Source organism: Phyllostomus discolor, chromosome 6, assembly GCF_004126475.2.
Source record: "Phyllostomus discolor isolate MPI-MPIP mPhyDis1 chromosome 6, mPhyDis1.pri.v3, whole genome shotgun sequence".
Classification (NCBI taxonomy): Eukaryota; Metazoa; Chordata; class Mammalia; order Chiroptera; family Phyllostomidae; genus Phyllostomus; species Phyllostomus discolor.
This window is the reverse complement of record NC_040908.2, coordinates 20,819,765-20,836,810: the sequence shown is the minus strand read 5'-3', so window position 1 is coordinate 20,836,810 and position 17,046 is coordinate 20,819,765.

The following is a 17,046-nucleotide window of genomic DNA, read 5'->3' as shown; positions in this document are numbered from 1 at the left end:
CATGTTTGACTCCTGGAGGAACTGCCAAACTGTTTTCTCAAAGCGGCTGCAGCATTTTACATTTCACCAGGCATGTATGAGTGTTCCAATTTCTGATGTCCTTGTTAACACTTATCACTTTTTGATTATATGTCTTTTTGATTATAGACATCTTATTCTGATTATCAGTCTTCAAAATAAGGGAGCATAGAATTAAATTGATTCAGTCAAAACCATCTTCAGTTTCTGAAGTGCTGTCTTTGAAAAAAGCTGAAAGTTTGGAAAATGTGTCCTCTTTTGAAACATTCAGAGAAGATAATTTTATACCCTGTTTCCTTCTGCCTTGAAAAAACTGTGTACATAAGGCTTATATTTAATATTAGCTAATGGTCTTTCATTACATTTCAGACAAAAATTTTCAAGACTCATGGAGAAAAATTCTTTTGAACAGGCTTTTAGGGAGAATGTCCTTTGTGAGCTGATTCCTGCCCCCTCCCCCCAGTTTTGAATCTCCTTGAGCATCTAAAGAGAAGCATTGCATGAGAAATGCGGCTTTTTACACTCATTCTTTATTCATTGTCTAATATAAAGAGTTAAATGCCTACCTGATTTTGCCAGTGCCAGCCTGCAATCTTCTCTGAATTCTGCTGTTCTTTGATTTCATCAAAAGGCATATTTACATATGGACTGATAAGGTACCTTGGCACCAAGATCCTAGCTTTCGTGCGGGAATGGTTTTGGCACAGGACTGATGAAAACTCAATTATGATTTATGTCTATGCAACAGAGTTTCCTATTGATTACCTGCCAGAACCATGATACAGCAATGTTAGGCCTGAAGCCAAGTCTTCCCAGCCACAATCTTTCCTTGGCTTTTGGATTCTATGTCTTTGCTGGCGTTTTCTGAACATTTGCGAATAATAACACTTTGCAAAAATGATCTTCGGATGAAAACTTGTCGCAATACCCCTTCTTAGTGCCTAGGTTAACTTTGTATTTATTCTGAGATTTATCCAGCACTTGCTTGACTTAAGTGCATTAGATTGTTTTAAGTTTTCTAGGATGTAGAAGAAACGGAAAACATGGCTCATGTTTTAAGGAACTTGCCTGTAGTAATCTGGACGACGTAAGCTGTTCAGGGTTGAAGACACTAGTCCAAGAAGCAATTCCCTTCTAATGTCGTGTTGGTGAAAATGAACGACACGAGGTGGTAATCAGAGTGAGGTGAAAAAGATGGAGAGGCTTCTTGGTTATAATTATTAATTGAGGAAGTGATTAAAAAATAAAAGGAATCACAACTAGGTAGGAGGGATGTGAAATGAAGGCCCTGAAGGGGGTTCCTGTGGAAAAATCTAGCTTTCTTGCTAATCAGTTTTCTGTTAAGATGGTGGGCATTACTCCTCATAGTTAAAGCTAATCTCTCTACTAAAAGTGTCTAACTTTGAGATAGTTCATCTAACATTAACATACTGCCACTGTGTGACAATGGGCCCTGTTCTAAGTGCTTAACACCGACTGACTCAGTTAAATCTCAAAACATCCCTGTGAGGAAGATCTGCTTTTGTCTCTGTTTTACAGACCAGTCATCTTCAGATCAGAGAAAGTCAGAGACTCGTCTAAGTTCCCACGGCCAATGGGTGGCATTGCTAGACTCTGGCTCCGGGTTTGGTGCTGCCAGTCACCACCTCAGACAGCCTCTCATCTGGGAAAAGAACAGGGGGCATGCGCCAGAGGCTATGTCTTGGCTGTTCAAGGAGTGACAGAGCAACCCCTTTCTCATGGTGGGGAAACAAAAAGTCGCCATTCTTCAGCCTCCGGATCACTTACAGATGGTAAAGCAGCCAGTTCTGAAGAGCTGCCCTCAACTCTTCAGAATAAGTTCAGTTAGGATTGTGTTATGGATTTATGTCACCCTTAAAAGACATGTTGAACTTACAACCCAGTACCTCATAATATGACCTTATTTGTAAATAGGTAATGAAATTAGGTTCCGTGGCAGCGTTTGGAAACTAGCACAGGTCGAAAGTGGTTTGCAGGTGTGTGAGGTGGCCTCCTATTCACTGAGGGCTATTTAAATGCTCACACAGGGATCCCATGTCCACTTATCAGAGAGTGTTCCACAACTAATAACCTCCATAGTGAAGTTTGTGAGGTATTCCATGAAACAAACATCTCACTTGAGCACTGAGAACCTCATAGAGCTGAAAACTTATTTCCAATTGATCACTACCTCAAAAAGTGTACCTAAAAACATAATTCTTGTCAGAAATAGGGTCCGGCAGAAGTAAGGCCTGCTTGAGTGTGGTTGGTAGGCTAATAATATGGGTTTGATAATTTATAGTTTTAATTTGAACACTGCACCTAAAATGTCATATGGTGTGCTTGAGTGTGATATTATTATGTTACAGAATTGCATGCTTATGATTTTGTAATAAAAGGTTTTGTAATTAATAAAAGGGGCATTATTTGTGCTGGACCCTGAAGTTACATTCTAAGGAGGGTGTTTGTCCCCCTCCAGGGCTATTCAAGGACCCAGCTCACTAACCTTCCCACCAATATTTATACTATAGGTACAGGCCCATTTGATTGGATGAATGGTATAATTTATTTCATGTCCTGAAAAAACAATACTTTCTATCCCAAACTATAGCCTTCTTTTATTGGACAATAGCCCTAAAGTACATGCTAGGTATTTGATTGTCAAATTACAAGTTTAGTTTTCACAGGTCAATGGTTTATACGTAGAACAGAAAACATTAAGCAAAGGTTATTGCTTGATAGACTACTGCTATTTTCTTCATTCTCTCCTAGCAAAATACACTGGAGATACCAACTTGCTGCTGCATTTTGGTCTTTACATTCCGTGGTCTTTATCCTTTGTATACAACACTTGGCTGCTTGAAGAGCAGGAGCTCAACTAGACAGAACCCCAGGTACAGATGCTTGCACAAGACGGGCCCTATTGTGGTTCTGCTCAGGTCAGAGGCAATAAGAACAGTCTTTGGACACGGCAGACCATGGCCTTTGGGCTTACAAAGGATTGTGTTTAGATTTCTCTTCTTTGAAACTTGGCTCTTAGTGATCTAGTTAAGCTGACTTCAACCCCTCCCTCTTCTGGCTATCTCGAGACAAGTAGCACAGACATTGTTTCTTACATGAATATTATGGCTCTATTATTTAAAACAAGGAGTGGTTTGAACAGGCATCTGACCCTGTTGGCCAATTATTGTCTAAAAGAAAGGCTACTGATAAACCTTTTAGCCTTTTCTTATTCTTTTCTTTTTCCAAATACATTACTGTCTTTGTGAGATATTCTCATCTTTTCATTGGTTTATAAATACTTAACAATCTCATACAACTTGTTGCTATTTCCCCGATATGCATTTCACAATGGTTTATCTTGGAACACAACAGAAAGCATTCTGCTTGAAGTTAAAGATGTTTTCAGTGTTATGTTGGTGTTTTACTTTGTTTGATGTAGATGTCTGGTTATCTTGAACATATTTGGGCTAGTACCAATAGAGTAGAACTATGGGGCTCAACTGTTGGCTTGGATCTGCAGTGGGCTCACAATAATTTTTTAAGACTAACCTCAGCCTATCTTGCCAGTGCTCCCTTTGTTCACCTTGTAGAGGGTGATGGCTAGACATACACCATTGGACATATAGCTTGAAGGGTCCCCAGCTTCTGCAAAAAAAGATGAACCCTAGCCCTCCTTCTGGGTTTGGCTTAGGCACTGGAAGATGAATGCAGGGGCATAGAGAATAGTCATTCTTGATGCATTTGCTGTTACCACACAATATTCATCGGAAGCTAGGAGAAACACTATTTAGAGAGAATTGCTGAGTTAATTCATCTCCTTATATTCTAAGTTAAATCCCTGTGTCTAAGCTGATCAGCAGGGTCAGAAACCCTGCTTTTGTTGTGCTGGCCATCCCTGCCTTCTTTTCCCCCCTCTCCAGAATACCTTTCCTCTGCCCGTGTCTCTGCATGTGCCATTCATCAGCCTGCATCAGCGATTTTCAACCTTTTCCCATCTCATGGCACACATAAGCTAATTACTCAAATTCTGCAGCGCACCAAAAAATACATTATGTTTTTTGCTGATCTGACAAAAAAAAGATATAATATTGATTCATTCACACTGGATGGCTATTGTTGTGCTGGCCGTTGTCATTTTTTTTACTTGACAATCTGAGGGAAAAGAACTCAGTGTCCCTGACTAAATAGTCAGGTATTGCATGTTTCAAAAATTCTTGTGGTGCACTGGTTTGCCCCTTGCTCACACTAGGGTGCCTGCCATGGCACATGAGTTGATAGTCACTGGCCTACATCAGGAGTCATTTTAGTGAGTAGCCTCATGGATCTTGTTAGATGAACTGTAAAGAAGGGGTGGTGGTTGTTCCTTACATCATCTGCTCATGAGGATCCCAGGGAAAGTTCCTGTCTGGTCTGAGTACCAAGAACAATTAGACTTCCCCAGGAAATTTGGATTGTTAGTATCTCTTGGACGCTGTGAACTGTGTAACTAAGGTTTTTCTTTTCATGTTGGCTGCCAGAAAACTTAGAGCCAGGTTTACGACTCACCTACTACACACGTGTGGGTTATTATGCTATGCATTTGAGACTCATTTCTGGCTCTGCTTTCCCTCTCCTCTTGTTTCACTTTCTTCTCTGGCTTCACTTTTAACTGATGCTATTGGGTCGCTTCTATGTGTCTTGTTGTAGACTGGTTCCTATCTTCTCAGGAAAAGGGGAAATATGAACATAAGCACATATACATAAACGAAATAATCTCAAATAGGGTTGTAAATATGTGCAGATTCATTTGTGAAGAAAAAATAGGGGCTTCCAGATGCAGGGAACAACACAACAAACAAATAAAGGTAGAGTGAATGGTTTTGTCAAGGGAGCCGATAAAAATCTTCCTTATTCATGTTTAAAGGGATGTTGAAACCTGCTCAACTGAGATATCTAAAATGCAACATGGAAAAAGATGCATGATATAAAATTGAAATTGCTTTTAAAATCTCTCAGCCTGACATATTTTTTCATGAATAAATTTATGAAAATATTTTAGTTACTATACACTGGAATAGAACCTAAAAGTTATCTGAAAAAAAAAAGGATGTTGAGATAAGAAAATCATATTAGTATCATTTAGCTGAATACATCTTCATTTGCTATATAAATGGCAAGGAAAAAGTTAGGTGATGTCATTCTTTCAATTTTATTCATGCCTTCTGGAAGTCATGACTACATCTATTTGAAAAACACACATGGGAAAAATTGAGCATTTTATAGTAAGATTAGTGTAAATTGGAAACTCAGATGAATAGTGATGGCAATAATTCCAATAACTCAAAGATAAGAAACATTATACCTACTCTTTTACCTGGAAATCTTTAACTCTCAAGGCTCCTTGTTTATTGATTAGTTCCGTGAGGTTAAGAGCTCTGAGTCTAATCGATTACTGCTATGTTCCAAGTATTCAGCCCATTGCTCAGAACACAGTAGATAATCAGTACATATTTGTTGAACAAATGAGCAAATAAATGAGTGAAATGGATGTGAAGTTTAAATTGTATTTGCACAGTCAGGATAAAATAGATTTGACCTTGGGGAGGCAATGGCAGGGACTTCATTTTTGCTCCATTTGGTGAATATAGAGTAAGGTAAACTTCTTTTTAGAGTTAATATCTCAGATTGCTGTTTAAAAGTTACTGTTTTTATAATTATTTAAAAACCTGCTTCCCTCCACAGTGTGGAGTCTACTCCAAGATGATTGTTTTATGAAATAGTTGTCTCCCTGTTGGTGTTAGAATAATGAATGCTGGTGGTATAAGGACCTTAAAGGTCATTAGCTCCTGTCTGTGGAGATGAGGGGATCAATGATTGGGAGATGACACCTCTGGCCCAAACCACGTGTCCTCTTTCCCAGGGAGGCTGTGTGGTACAGCAGTTACACGCATTCACTCTGGAGGCAAACGGGTCCTAGCTAGAACTCTGTCTCATCTCTGAGACGAGAATAATAGTTCCTACTAAATAGGATTGTTTGGAATGTAGGATGAAGTAATGAGTGTAAACTATTTAGAAGAGTGCTTGTATTATTTAAATTAAGAGCTCCGGGTATGGTCAACTTGCATTATTAGAAAATAAAGCATAGTTAGCTTGAGTGTTTAAATTTGTCTTCCCATATTAACTTTTCCCCATGCCCAAGTAGAATGGATTGTTTTCATCTCTAAACCACCTACCTGGTGTTGTCCATGTATGTTACCTCCCCACCTCTCCAGTGGTGACCCTTGTAAAAGCAGAGTCTGCCTGCACTGTAGGCAGTTAAAGTTGTCTCTTAATATTGCTTGAATAAGTATTAATATTATTCTTCAATGAGATTATGCAGTGGTTTGGACCAAAGCATTGCCCACACAGATGGCTTTAATGATTAGACAAATTATTCAAACTGTAAATCTTTTGCCTTTACTCAACTGTTTCAGAGAGGACTAATTCAGTCATACTGATTATTTGTCTAAATAAGGGATTTTCAACCTTGGCACTATTGACATTTTAGCATTGGTAATTCTTTGTTGTGATGGGCTGTCCTGTGCATTGTAGGAGGTTTAGCAACATCCTTGCCTGCTACCCACTGGACATTAGTAGCACCTGACTTCCCCACCAGTTGTGACAAAATAAGACATTTCCAGACAAGGCCACAAGTGTTTCAGATTGCAAAATCATCCCCAGTTGAGGACCACTGGGATAGAGTATATTAAATTGTCACTTTTCTTAATTACACTCTATAAGCAATCTCTGGAATATGCTTTGAAATAAAACCAGAAAGAGACTTCTTTCTGAGGCAGTTTAAAACAGAGAATGAGAATTCTTAGCTCTGAATGGTTCAGAGGGTTGGATCAAATGACCGTTGGAGGTAATTCTCAATTCTCTGCATTGAAGATACAGAAGTTCCACATGCCTCCTTGGGTCATCCCCCTGCTTGCCTGTATATACGAATACTTAGCATGTAGTTTTCATGCTTGCCCTTTTATGTTGTATTAAATAAGTGATCTCTGGTCAAAATTACTGGGTAATAGTCACATATCTTATTCATTTTAAACACCTTTGCTTTATTTGTTTATCAGCTTCCAATTGACATTGTGTGCCTTGTCCTTCCCAGCTGCCCAAAGCATTCTGGATCATTTTCTAGGTAGTGAATATAGTAAGACAGGAGGTTTGTGGTGATTGTGTCTGTAAACACATCTCAGAGCCTCTCTGCACATCAACAGTAGCTAATACACCTGGTGCTTGGAATGTATTCTAGTAAGGCTGCCATAGCAAATTCCAAGCTCCCACTCTAACTCTCTCCAGCTGCCCCACCCCAAAGACAATCAGAGCATTGTGCAGAACAATCCCAGAGCTGTTTAAAGAGTGTAGCCCAAGGCCCAAGGGTTGCTGTTTATTTGTGGCATTAGATCAAGAATGATGTGGCAGCAGCTTTAGGGATGTGCTTAGGAAAGGCTTCTATCAACAACATCTGAGGCTTTGGCCCTATCTCTCAGCCCTCTATTGTCTCTGAAAACAATGCTGTATGTATCTGAGGATTGGATGTGTTCTGGGAAAACATGCATTAGGAACACACACAAGCTTACAATGGCCTCTGGGTCTTTTGGCACATCCCTTGGTATTCTTCTATCTCAGGTGTGCATCACTGCATGTGTGAGCGCAAGTGAGGTGGAGCACACTTTGTTGGGTGCCCACTGGGCTTATTGGTCAAAGTGGGGTTAGGGAGTCCCAAGGAGACTTGTGGAAGCTAAGATGACTGACTCTAAAAGAGCCAGATGCTCCTTGTTGCCATAAAGTGCCCTGAGTTCCACACAAAACAAGTTCAGATGAAGACTCTTCCCAAACCTGGATGTCCTTCAACTATACATATGGACAAATTAAAATAAATCACCTTTAAGTGGGGAGGTGCAAAAGGATCTGACTTCAGAATATTCATAACATAGTAAAGATGGAAAAATACTTGTGACCCAGAAGGTTAGCTAAAGAAAGAGGTGACAATAAATGAGGCCATAACCTTTTCCCAAAGGCACGATTCTGACTTAAACACAGATAAAGCAGAGTTGTGAATAAGCTTTAGAAAGAACACACAAAGAAGGGTTCCCACTTCCGTAAGTATTTTTTAGCACAAGGTTTATATGAAGCAGGGAAGAAAATTTTGTTTTGAACATTAGTGACTTGTGTTGGCATACTGCTTTTATTGAGTATTATTCCGAGCTATGGCTTTTATACTTTCCTTTCTCTCTTTGACTGATATTTAATGAGTACATTTTAAAGAGCATTTTGCTATTTTATGGCCAGGGCGCTAGCTCTGGCAACTGGAAATTTGTAAAAGTGTACAATATAGCCCTTCCAACATGGTTCCATCAGTTATACACCAATAAATAACAGTGATTTCAAGGATGATTAATCATAATCATTGTAGAGCACTTTGGCCAAGCCAACATCTGTTTCCATGGATACAGCAGTCGGCCATCCCGGTTTTGTAATTTATATGTTTTAGTTATTGTTCCCAGATGACTATGAGGACCATTGTACATAATATGACCTTTTAACTTTAGGCCCCGATGGACTCTGTGGTTTATATGCAGCCTCTACTCCTTCTGAGGAGTTTTTCTTGAGAATTTGTGGAGCTCTGAGGAAATGAAGCAGGATTTCAAAGGTCTTCCCATCACTGATCCCTTGAAGAGGGAAAGTAAAGAAAATAATAGTAGTGACTATGTTAGTAACAAGTAACTAATACTTCCAATGATATTGCCAGCGAATCAGAGAGCTAGAGACTCACACACACTGGGGAAACTGAGGAATGGCTCCCTCCAAATTTAAACAGCAATTGAGTAGAAAGTGGGCTCATAACCAGATCTCCTGACTCTCTGGCTAGCGTTTATCTTTTCCTCAATTATTTTTCACAAATATGTTTCATTCAGGTCTTTACTGAGTGCATGTTTATTGAGCCCATACTATGTGCCAAACACTAGGCTCAGTGTGGGCAAGTTAATGGCAAGTCAGTGAGAAGTCAAAACTTATCCTGGTTCCTGCCATTGTGGCTCAGAAAGAGACTTGTGGGAAAAGGTCGCATTAAGCAAATAATCACACCAATCACACTGGCCAGTGGACAGTTGGGCTGTGATAAGAATTGAGTGAGAGCTATTGTACCCGGAGGGCTTGTCATCAGGCACTATCTAGTTATAGAGGTAAGGACAAGCTGTTCTGGAGCACCGTCACCTCAGCTGAGACCTGATGAAGGAATTAACTATGTGAAAATCAGAGGAAACAGCGTGTTAGGGGCCAGCATGCTCAAATGCTCCCCGGCAAGAGGAAGCAAGCTGAGTACTAGCACTGAAAGAAGGTCTGACAGGAGTACAGAAATGTGGAACAAGATGATCAGGGGCCCGATTCTCAGGACTTGTGTATCCCATAATGAGTACTTCTGTCTCGATTCTCATTACAGAAAGGGTTCACCTGCCATAGCTTACCTTGATTGGCTCGTATCGGAATCAGGAGTAGATGGGGACTAGCGGCTGGAGTCTCTCGTTTGAAGGGTAGAATCACGCTTTGGTCCTTTGCCCCTTTAAAAACCCTACTGTGATTTTCTCTACATTTCTGCTGTGAAGTCCAAATGCTGAGAATGTCAGGAAAGCACTGAGGTCCTGTCTGTCGTGTCTAACCCGGTCTCCTATGCTGCAGACCCAGGTACCCAGGGTTCTGACCTCCTCATAGCAGACAGCAGGTCATACAGTGGACTGTTGTCATTGGGGCTGAAAGAATAGACTCAGTGTGGACCTTTCTGTTTCTCTGCGGAGGATTCCAAGTGGTTTTCCCCCATGCTGGACACTACACATGAAGGGCATCTGCCTGAGCTAGTTTTATGTGCCGCACACCAAATAACCATACACACAGCAGCTTAAATGACACGCATTTATCACCTCGCAGGCCTTCTCCAGGTACATGGCCTCACCGGGTCTCCTGGAAGTCTTCAATCAAGGTGTTGGCCAAGGCTGCATTCTTGTCTGGAGGCTTCTCTTGGCCAAGTCCCACTTCCAAGCTCAGTCAGGTTGTTGGCAGGACTCATTTTCTTGTGACAGGAGGGCTTATGTCAGTCTGCTTCTTCAAAGCCAGCAAGGAAGGCAAAAGCCTAGAGCAAGCTGGCTAGCAAGTTGGAGTTTTCTATAATATAATGTAATCCCAGGGGTGACATCCTATCACCTGTGTCACATTCTGTGTGTTAAAGTAATGTCACAGGTCCAGCCTGTGCTTAGAGAGAAGGGATTATACTGGCGCAGGAACACCGAGAGGCAGGATCACGGGTCAGTCTGTCCATCCCGCTACCCTGGCCCCAGCCTCCATGCACAGCCATGCGGCTGTCTGTAGGAAGCCTGGGCATGGTGTGGCTGCTGACTATAAGGAATACGGAAGCCCAGTAGCAGGTGAAACTCCCCTTACCCTTGTTCCTTGTGGAATAAATGACAGATGGAGCACAAATTGCTGTGGGTGATGGGGGCTAAGGGATCTTGGGGATTTTCTCTAGTTCACTCTGCTTCCCTGAGAAGAAAATTAGCAATTAGGTGGATAAATTGACACTAAGAAAGGAACAGGAGCCTGGCTACAAAGGCAGAAAAAGGCACTGGCTGAGTTGAAGGGAGTTCTGGCTCAGCTGCCTTAGGTGGGACATCTCCCTCCTATGGGATGTGCAGATGAAATGAAATAAGCGACTTAGAACAAGTGATCTCTCAATCTCTAGAATGGTGGTGCGTGTGCATGCATGGGTGTGTGTGTGAGAAAGAGAGAGAAAGGGGGGGGGGAGAGAGAGAGAGAGAGAGAAGAGAGGGTAGAGGTCAGATGGGACCAAATCCTAAACTTAGCTAGAGAGTGAGGAAGGAAAAACTAGAACATGAGAAGCTTCAAATACTAGATTATGGCGTAGATTATGGCCATCAGTTTATTGCCTGCAAGGAAGACAAGATTCAGCACAAAAATGACCTGCCCAAGGTCTTGCATTACCTTGTTAGTTTACAGTCCTCTGGTTTTTGGTTTTTGCTTTGTTACTTCACTGTGAATTACTTAGCTAAGGTGGGAGGTTTCAGGATGCTTCCAGGAGGGTAGGAAACAAGGGAAAGTGAAGTGGGGCTCAAAGGAAAATGAAAAGACCTGCAGTGATAAACTGGGCCCATTTCACACTTTTCTTCAGTGGGGTATGATGATGCCTTACTGCTGTGAACAGATAATTTCTATTTTTTAAAAAGTGACTTTTGGATAGACATTCTTAGTCATATTAGGCAGGTCTTTACCATTCACACAGGAGGCAAGGAGTTTTTCTTCATACTAATATGCAACACTGGGAGGCTTGCTGGGTTGTGCTGATGATCTTTCTCTGGCACCTCTTTGAGCCTTGTGAGTGACAAGATGGAACCCTACCATAGCACAAGTCCCTGCCAGGACAGGGAGGCTGACAGTGCTGTCTCCCACTCTGTGTAGCGGGGGGCCAGCTCCCCAGTGTATCACGGAGGGGAGAACTTTTCGCTCAGCCTTCTTTGCTGGTAGTCTTGAGGATGCAAATGGAAACAACAATTAGTCATAATTTTCACCCATCAGATTAGCAAAAAAAGAATAAGACCAAAATAGCCAAGGGGATAGAAATGATGCTGCCACTTTGGAGAGCAGTTTGGCAGTTTCCCAAAAAAACCCCCCAAAAGCGCACACGCATTTGACTTCTAAATCTGTGCTCCGAAGAGGTGACTCTTCTAACTGCACAAGCACAGCTCACGCGGCTGCCTGCCATTCAGCATTCTTTGGGAAAGGGAAATATTTCGACCAACCCAAATAAAGAAAATATCATGAAATATCCTAACAGAATAAATATAATGCCGTTTGTTCATACAATGGAACACAGTCCGATAGTAAACACGAATGAACAGAACCACTCTACAGACACATGGATGGACCACAGAAACATATTAGGTGGTAATATTGTAGAACAATATGATTTTATGATGTAATTTATTTCAATGTGAAAACCAGCACAAAAATAACAGTATGCATTATTTATGGAACATTTACATATAAGCTCTCACAATGGATTGGAGGTGGAGCAGGAAATTGCTGGTAGGGGTTGCTTCTGAGGAGGGAGGAAACTGGGTCAGAGGGTAGGAGACTGAGGGAACCATAACTTGATTTATAGTGTATTATTCCTTTTAAAGAACACAAAATTTTTAAAAAATGTCAATAGGTGACTAATCTGTATGGAGGGGCAGAAATAATTTTTTTTATTTTATCCTTGGAGATTTTTTAAAGTGTCCTTAAAAATATTAATGAAGAAGATCACTATTTCTTACCAAGTGGAATTGAAACATTGCAAACCTGCCTCCCCGTGTGCAGTATGGCAGGGCTAACCCTGTAGCCTGAGCTGGCAAGGGTTTCAGAAGGTTAGCTTCAGCACAATAGGGATAAGGGCGTGCAATACTGTACAATATGGAGCTATACATGGGTAACAAAGTTCAGAAATTACCTCTGTGCAAACACATTGCTGATTTGGAACTGTGAAACTTTTAAAAAACAATGTGCCAAAGAAGGTTTTAAGTAAACAGTTGCTGACTTGGATATGCATGCTGATTGCAGCTAATTGCATTTTTAATAGAATTATTCTTTGGTGCCTAAGAAATGAGAGTTGAAAGCAGGAAATAAATTATTTTTTACACTAAGTCTGAATTTCAGATTGGTTCCGATTGTGATGGAAATTGCCTTGTTGAAGGCTTTTCTCCTGTTCAGATGAGTGGCTGTGGAGCAAAAGCACTTAGTGAGCTCGAGGGGAACCAATACACTTATAATTTTGAAAGTAAAGGCAGGATTTGCAGAAGTAAACATTTCCATTCAACAATGTTCAGAAAACCATACCCCTTGCCGAGCTGATTGCCAGAGTAAAAAAAAATCCAAAAACACTGCTGGAAATACTCTGATTTTTTAAAAACTGAAATGATGGAGAGAGTTAAATTATAAAGCGATCACAGATTTTTGTATCTCAATATCTGCTATTGTTGCACATCATGAAAGCTAAGTGTCATTAGTAAATTATTCCAAGGGTTATTAGTAGTAATTCTGTGTGTGATGCTATATGCAGTGCACATAATCAGTGCAGAATTAACACTTGCTGTTTGCTGTGGAGGAGATAAACAAATAGAAAACTGGGCAAGTTTCTTGGTTTTCAATTACCTCTTTCTTTCCAGCTCGAATTCATCCCTCATTTGGTTCCAGATTAAACCTCTCAAGGAATCTCTGATGCCATCACTCCCTTTCTTGGAAAGGTTCAAGGATGCCTTCCTTTCCACTCAATTAAGAACGAACTGTCCTTCCCACAATTCTACAGCCTGCCAAGCCAAGGGTTTTATTTATTTTTTACTTTCAACTGTAATGAGGCAGTCCAAGTGGTTTAGTTTTGGGATCTTTCCTGAATATTCCTCACCCTTTTCTCATTTTCCATCTTACCTGTCATACTTATCTCATTCATTCTTCCTTCCAATATGCTCTAGAAATTACAAGGATTATTGTAAAATTCATGACCTTCATAAAAGCTTTCTTAATTCTGTACTTGTTACATACCATTTGAAGAATGGGTTATCTGCATAATATTTATGGACTTTTGAGTATTGATTTAGCTTTCCTCACTCTATTGCAAGCTTCTCAAGTATTGAACTTATATTTATGACTAATATTTATGCCCCTTCCAGCAGTTAACACTGTGCCTTACAAATAATAGGTGCTTGGTTAATGTTCAATTATTATTGAACATTATTCAGTTATTACTTGACCGAGTACACAATATATGGAAAAGTTAGCCTTAGTTAGCTTTTACCTGACCTGGATTCAATGGTCACATTTTCAATTGTATTAACAGACTAAAAGCTAAGTAAATACCTTTATAAATAGGGACCTATTTCTCTATGGCAACTCTCCTGGGATAAGCTCAGGGTCACAAATACACGTATTTTCTTGCTGCCATGTGTGGAGATTGCTTCAGTGGCATGGGGAAGCCAGAAGTCAATGACCTCCAAGAGCTCTCACATCATGAGATTCTGCCAATTTTCTGGGGATACAAAAGATTTTCTTTGTGGTCAATGTTTCCAACATCCCCGAGTTAAGGATATTCTATAGAATATTTCTTGTTCAGGGTCTGATTCATTGTGGCTTAGGAAGACCACTCAGCATTAGGACTGTCATATCTTGATAGGCAGGTAATATAGAGGGTGAAATGGGCTTTGGACACAGGTCCTTAGAATACTTTAAAACATCCACTCTGCCTAAATTTTATATAATATGCAATGGACCCTTACTTTACTTAATTTGATTTACTTATCTATGGTTTGTTTTCTGTAACTCATTTTAAGTTGCTTATGACCAACACACATATCAAAACAGTTAGATATAAGTAGGAGAGAAAAAAGTGTTAAGAGTGGGGTCAATATAAATTTGAGTGAGAGGAAAGTTAAGACTGGAGATGGGAAATGAAAGAAGGAGGAAAATGTTCACATTCTTTGGGTCTTCATAGTTATTGGAGCTCACGCTGGCAATTGATGAGAAAAGTTAGTTTGGGACCTAGTTTTAATGTTTGAGGAGAACAATGATATAAATTTTGGTGGAAAACAAATTTAAGCTAAATTGCTCATGTGGAATGCCCCTAAAGACAGTGGATGATATTCTCAAGAACATCACAGGAAGCTGTATGATTTTAATATACTTCCCCAGTAAATGACAGAAGCAACAATTCTATTTAAGACCCAGCTCAAGGGCCAGCATAAGGCTCAAGGGTCAGAGCAAGAGGGCAACTTTCCTAAGGGATTCTCTTGAATGGAGGGTAAAACATGAAATGACAGGAAAAATGAAAAGACTATTAAAGAGTCCTCCATAAATATTTCCTTTAAGCAGGCTTTGGATATGAGGTGAAAAGCATAAAGTTTATGACTGCATTTTTTTATGAGCTCATGAGAAATTCTTCACTACTAATTAAGGATTCATTATTAATTATTGAGCAGCCTTCATGATGTATGTTGAATTATTCTTATTGTCACCACCTTTCCCAAAACCACTTCCATCCTCAGAAAGTATCTACTTAACGCTCGTCATAATATGCACATAGTTGGTTGTTAAAGATCATGAATTGAACTATCTGTTCTAGGAGCCAGTTGAAAGCAACTCCAAGTTTATTTCTCTTTGGAAATTGACCATTAAGTAAGCTCAAAAGAGATAAACAGAATTTTCCATAATCAAATGCATCAGCATGAAATACCTAATTTGCAAGCGAACAGGAAAATGGTCCTAACAATTGCATCCATGAAGTGAGACTTCAGCAAGTTTTTGAAGGAAGTTGAAGGAATGGTCAGAAAATGTATTCTGGTCAAAGATCAGTGTTTGGGAGGAGATGCAGCAGAGAGAGCATTTCTAACCTTATTTCAAGAAGTCTAAGCTCACACAAAGGATTGAAATAGACATTCCTAAAAAGATGATTTTCTTTTACCCTAAAGCTGTCCTGTCCAGTAGAGATTAGTATATAGTCATCAGTGGAAAGAGATCCAGAGAGGCTACGGAAAGACTTCAAGTTCACAGGGCTAGGACTAAGGGTGCTTTCTGAGTTCAAATCCCAAGCTCAGGTTTGCTGAGCTAATAATTAGACAAGGGAAGAGGAGACCTTCCAGTTTCTGGCTCTCTTCCTTTTCATCACCTTATCCAACTACATTGTTATTTTTAAAATTAAATTTATGTGGATGACACTGGTTAAAAAGATTATATAGATTTCAAGTATAAAATTCTATGATACATCATCTGTACATTGCGGTGTGCTCACTACCCAAAGGCAAATCTTCTTCCGTCACCATGCATTTGACTCCCTTTACCTTTACTAACCCCTCAAACTCCTTCCCTCTGATAACCACCATGCTCCTGTCTGTCTGTGAGATTTTGTTTGTTTGTTTCTCTTGTTTGTTCATTTTTTTTGTTTGTTCATTTGTTGCTTTCAGTTTTATACCCGAGATATGAGTAAAATCATATGGTCCTTAACTTTTTGTCTGACTTATTTGCTCCTTGTCTGACTTATTTTGCTTAGCACAATATTCTCAAGATCCATCCACATTGTCGCAGATGGCAGTATTGAATTGAGTTACACTGTTTTTGTTTTCCTATCTTCTTCCTTCTCATCTTGTTTTCCCTTTCTGCCACTCTATAAATGCAGAGCATAGGACAGAACACCTAGTGGATGCTGGTACTTATGTATTGATTGTTCAATTTGGGGGATGAGGTAAAGAAACTTATTCTCTGAAGAATGTTACATGAGTTCCTGACAAAGCAAGGACATCATAACATACACCTGATGCATTAGTTATAACTCGAGTTAAACTTTTAAATATCAAATACCAGCAATAATTGTGGCTTAACCAAGATAGAAGACAGGCAGTGGACATCTAAGGGTGGCCATTCAAAGGTGGGAGAGTGGACCCATTGTATCATTAGTTTCTAGGTTTCTTCCCACTTTACCAGTTTTCGTAGTCTTGATTGCTGGTCACTGTGTCAACCCGCAAACTAAGATGGCTCTTGGAACTCCATTCATTAGATCAAGTGAAAGCTAGCAACAAAGGGAAATTGGGGAAGGCGGAGACCACTAACCTTTCTTTGTAGGGAGTGATCTTAAAGAGGAATACAGTTGGGTCACGTAGGGCTTTGCATTGCATCACACTGCCCAAAGCTTGGCCACAGGCTGCAGAGGAACTAGGGAATCAAAACTGTTCCTGGAGGCTGTGTACCCCTGCACACACCGGGGCTTGCTCCTGGGGAAGGAAGGGAGGATGCCACAATTTATTTGGAGTAAATTATTATAATCAGGATTTCTAGTTTCTGATGATTACAGGTTTAAGATTTTTTTCCAACTTAGTTTTCTCACTTAGGTTATTCTTTCTGGGTTGCACTTACTTTTGACCTCAGTTAGATATAAATGAATCTCATCTTTTATGTTCTTATAGAGAAAGGTAAAGA